The following is a 3,066-nucleotide window of genomic DNA, read 5'->3' as shown; positions in this document are numbered from 1 at the left end:
GGACAAACCCAAAGGTGGACCAGGCAGCTCCGTGGAGTCCTCCCCTCCCCCTCCCCTCTGCCCACCGGGACGCCTACACACTGAGCCTGCATCTGGAGTGGTTCACGGGGAACATCCGTGGACTGAGAGAACCTTCTATTCCCTCTCTGGGAAGCGTCTCTGACTGCTCTGAGCACCCTTGAACTTGCTCTGCCCTCCCTGCCCTCTGCCACTGGGATCTCTGCAGAGAAAGTCTGACCTGAGCCCTCCTGGAGCGGGGTGCCCCGCTCTGCCAGGCTGTGTCCTGGCAGCTGCATTTCAGTTTTCCCCTGTTCTCAGTCCAGGTGGCTGTGATTGGATGTTCACCCCTGCCATGCCTCCAGGACGGGCACATCACCAAAGGTGGTTCAAGTTTTTATCCTGGAATTTTTGGGGAAGTCTCAGGAAGCAGAAGACCCCTGTCTACCAGGACTGCCAACACTCAGATTACCGTGCATGTGGATCTGCTGGGAGCCAGCGCGTGGGGAGGCTCTCACGGGGAAGGTGAAGGCAGTGAGGATGAGAGTAGGAAAGAGAGACGGAGGGAGCAGAGAAGTGGAGGGGAGAAGCCGGGGCACGTGTGGTGCCAGAGAGGGATGGGAAAGAGACGGCAAACTTCCGAGAGAGAGGAGCCAGGGAGAAAGGACGAGCGTGGGACCCACAGACACACCCTGAGCATCTGGACCCAGCTGTCTGTCGTTTCAAGCCTCCCCAGGAGCTTTGCGTTACATGAGCCAAGAGTCATTTCCCTTTTTACTTAGGCTCACTTCAGGAGGGTTTTCCATCCCCTGCTGCACGCGTTTCCCGTTCCTGCTCTGCAGGACGCAGCTGAGCACCTGCACCTCATTCCCACGTCACCTAGCTGTGGCCTCCCCAGCCTGGTTTCCTGTGATTGCACCTGCCTCTGCCCGGATGCCTTTCCTCCTACAGGACTTCCTCCAGGCGGACCTCCCACCCAGGCGGACCTCACCTCAGTACTTCCTACAGATACACCTCCCACCCTGATGTACCTTCCACTCGGGTACCTCCCACCAGGTGTTTATTTCGGGTACCTTGCAATCAGGTGTTCCTTTTACTCAGGTGTACCTCCCACCCACAGGACCTCCCGCTCAAGTGCACCTCCGTCGAAGGTTCTTTGCGCTCAGGTCTGCCTCTGCCCCACCTTTCGGCCCGAGCCTCCAGCCTCCCCTGAGCTCCCCACCACGTTCAGTCAGAAGCACTCCATCTTGCTAGCCCAGGACCAGGTACAATGTGCATTGTGTGGAAAGTGCTAAGTCCATGAGGGTGGACTGGACCCTCCCTTGGCATTTTTTGGGCTGTCGTATTGATTGGTGTGAGCTCCAACCCGTCATGTACTTTAATACGTCAGAGGGGGAAATTCGGGGAGCACAGAGGAGTTGTTCCCTGTTTTAATGAAGTGTGAGTGAACACACGATAAATAGAACCGAGCAGAAGCAGGTGCAGGGTCTTCAGACTCAGCACAGTCTGGAGTGCGAAGACCGTGGGCATCTGAACAGGGAGACCCCCACTGTTAGACTCGGGGGCGCCTTCCAAGAGCGTGGGGATCTGAACAGGGAGAGCCCCACAGTTAGACTTGGGGTCGCCTTCCAAGAGCATGGGGATCTGAACAGGGAGACCCCCACTGTTAGACTCGGGGTCGCCTTCCAAGAGCGTGGGGATCTGAACAGGGAGAGCCCCACAGTTAGACTCGGGGGCGCCTTCCAAGAGCGTGGGGATCTGAACAGGGAGAGCCCCACTGTTAGACTCGGGGGCGCCTTCCAAGAGCGTGGGGATCTGAACAGGGAGACCCCCACAGTTAGACTCGGGGGCGCCTTCCAAGAGCGTGGGGATCTGAACAGGGAGAGCCCCACAGTTAGACTCGGGGGCACCCAGGCCTTCCTGAGAATCCACGCCTGCAGGTCAGCTCTGTGGCGGTTGGCTGGGTCCTTCTGTGAGGGCACAGCTTCAGGAGGACCCTTCGTTCCATGAGCCCCTAGGCCATCTCCTTTCACAGATCCTCCCAGAGACAGGCAGGGGAGACTGCCCATTTTACAGATGGAGAAGCTGAAGCTCAGAGGGTGAGGCAGAGCCGTGACCGACAGGAATTCCTTTCTCTGTGTCCTGCTTGTCGCTGCGGGAAATGTGCATTGCCGGCCACAGGTGTCACCTCATCCTGAGACACCAGGACGTGTGAGCGGTCTGCAGACTGGGTTTGGTGATTTGACCAGGTGGTGCTCCATGTGTAGACGCGGGGCTGAGGGGCTTCCTGAGGACGGACAGATGGACCACGCGCGTGCTGCGGCTCCGGGCGCCCCGGGCAGGGCTGGCTGGCGGCAGTTCTGCTGACGGCCTTTGTTCCCTGTCTAATGGACGAATGCCCAGAAACGACCTCGTGCATCCAGCATCACGTTAAAGGAGCTACTTTCAAGTGTATTCCACATAATCCAGATTTTTGCCTGTTGTCATTAAAAAAAATTATATTGTCCCCTTCTTCACTTTCTTAAAGAGACAGAGTGCTAAGCAGAATTGAATTATTTGCTGTGGAGACCGTGGAACAGTGGTCCCACACGTGGGTGATGCTGAGGTCACTGAGGCTGGGAACGGGCGGGGGGAGCTCTGCAGGGCGGTTCTGCTGGGTGTTTGCTCATTCAGGACTTGCGGTGCCCGCGGTGGACGCTCCGCCCTTTCACGGGTGCTCGTTTGTCCCCAGGTCGGGCCGCAGGTGGCCTGCGAAGTCAGCACTGGCTCCCCGTGCCCCGCGCAGAGGCCACGCTCAGCTTTCCTCCCTGTTTTCCAGGCCACGAGGCCACCTCTCCCCACCTGCTGTCCCGTGCGGGGGCTGCAGGGGTTCAAGTCTGGGGAAATGACTTCTCCCCTCCCTTCCTAGGCACTTGCTGGAAGCAGACGCTGTCTCTCGTGATGTCGTGAAGTTTCCATCTTAGGCCCAAGCGGAGTCCCTGTCACATGGGAAGTGGCCAGCCTGTGTTTGCGGAACAAAGGAAATCATTCATCCACCTCCACTCTCCAGCTGTCCTGTCTGCCAGGGTG

The sequence above is a fragment of the Saimiri boliviensis genome, chromosome 1, assembly GCF_048565385.1.
Source record: "Saimiri boliviensis isolate mSaiBol1 chromosome 1, mSaiBol1.pri, whole genome shotgun sequence".
Taxonomy (NCBI): Eukaryota; Metazoa; Chordata; class Mammalia; order Primates; family Cebidae; genus Saimiri; species Saimiri boliviensis.
This window is presented reverse-complemented; position numbering follows the sequence as displayed.